At 33.5% G+C, this 1,902-nt stretch overlaps 1 non-coding gene across 1 annotated transcript; it reads right to left on the minus strand.

Moving 5' to 3' along the window:
* Positions 1-209: 209 nt before the first annotated feature.
* LOC120865929 lies at positions 210-381 on the minus strand. Its single transcript, XR_005721568.1, has one exon. It is a non-coding gene; the product is annotated as a small nucleolar RNA SNORA81 (small nucleolar RNA).
* Between the last annotated feature and the right edge of the window lie 1,521 nt (positions 382-1,902).

Genomic DNA, 1,902 nt, shown 5'->3' on the forward strand with positions numbered 1-1,902 from the left:
AGTGTGTTTGTAGTGATTCCATCAGCAGAAACTACCAGTACACTGAACTGCCATGTATTACCTGACATGGTATTTCCATTTTGCTCTGTTAACAAAGACTAGAGTTTAATTTCCAGGGACGTCTCAGCCCAGATGCTCAAATGTAATGATTAATTTCTTTTTTTTTTCTGTTCATTCTTTAGAAACTCATTTTTTAGATTGGTCTAATGATATATTGCACCAAATCTTAAGACAAAGGACACTGGATGTTAAGAAAGAGGTCCACCTCAGAATTTTCAATCTAGGGCAGTTACTTGTCTTCTTGTGTGTACTGTGGTTACTTTCCAGGAATGAAGAAATAGCAACTCATGTCCATAAAGACAAGTCATAAGCAAAGAAAAAATTATTTAAGAAAAACATAAGGAATTTAGGTAGCATTAAGGCATCTCTACATTTACATGAAGTTGAAAGACAAAATAGGGTGAGGATAGATTAATAAAGAGTATCCTGCATGGTTAGCAATAAAAAAATGCTTTTTCATAGACATTAGTGGGGTTTATTTTGATTGGCTTTTTATTAGTGGTTGTAATTCTATTTCCTGGATCAATGAGTCCAAAATTGGATATTAGCAACCACAGGGGTAGAGTAACTCAGGTAACTCTTGAGGATAAGCAATTAAAATAGATTAGGAAATGGCTTCTTTTCATAGCTGTGAACTAAGTATCCAGAACCAGATTGCTCTCAGGCCCTGCTATGAAACCAAAAAGGCTGCTCCTCAGCTGGGGAGAGGGGTCTTTCCATACCCTATTTTTGGCCCTTATTCTCTCTCCTTCACTTCCTTTTGGTCTCCTGGAAATGAATTCAATTTGTTCACCCTAAGGAACTGAGAGCTGTTAACAGCTTAATATGTTATCTCTCCCACTGGTATTTGCACTTTGATAGAGAATAATGCCTTAACTCAAAAGAGTGAACTGTTTGAGCAATGAACTGAATGGAAGGGATCAGGGTTCAGGATAGGCAAGTATATAACTCCATGTTGCTCAGTGGGCCAGCTTATAGGATCAGGTCAGAGAGGACCCAGATCGGGGATTCTCAAAGTGCAGTCCAGTGTGGCCCTGAGAGACTGGCAGTGGTTACTTGAGGTCAAAACTACTTTCATAGTAATACTAAGATGTCATTTGCCCTTTCACTCTTGTTTTCTCATAAACATGGTGGGGTTTTCTAGAATCTTCATGATGGGGAATATCAGAACCTATTGAACACAGAAACAGGAGAATTCAGATGCCTCTTAAGTAACATGTTAAGATTTGCAAAGATGTAAAACAATTCTTCTTTGAATTATTTTTAGTTTTAGAGCCTTAAAATGCTTAGTAAAATAATTTTAATCAAAAACTCAATGAAATTTTTAAAATAAATAAATGTCAATACATTTAAATTTAAAATCTTAAATAAAATTTTAAAATCATAAATACAATTTTTTTATTTTTTGATGTATTTTGTGCCAGCATTTTTTCTTATGCGTAGTATTATATAGTTTTCATTGTACATGGAAAATAACTACATTTTCCTATTATTTTCCATATTTTGGAATAAGTGCTTAACATATTAAAAACATTTTTAACTGTTGTTAAATGCTGTATGACATTCCATTGTATGAATATGCCATCTTTTACTATTTCTTTTGTTAAATATTTAAGTTTATCATTCCCTCTTAGAAATAATGGTGATGGACATCTTATGTGCCAACTTAGGAACTAAAAAATAGTTAATAGAAATTTAAATCCCTAATGTGCATTTTAAGTGGGATGCCTTAATATATTGAGGTTGTCTATGTTATACTACACAGACACATCAAAAATACAGATTTTTAACCAAAATGTTTGGGTAACACCATCATATATGGGATGGTGTTCTCATTTTTAA

This window comes from Oryx dammah, unplaced genomic scaffold (genome assembly GCF_014754425.2).
Source record: "Oryx dammah isolate SB20612 unplaced genomic scaffold, SCBI_Odam_1.1 HiC_scaffold_7, whole genome shotgun sequence".
In the NCBI taxonomy this organism is placed as follows: domain Eukaryota; kingdom Metazoa; phylum Chordata; class Mammalia; order Artiodactyla; family Bovidae; genus Oryx; species Oryx dammah.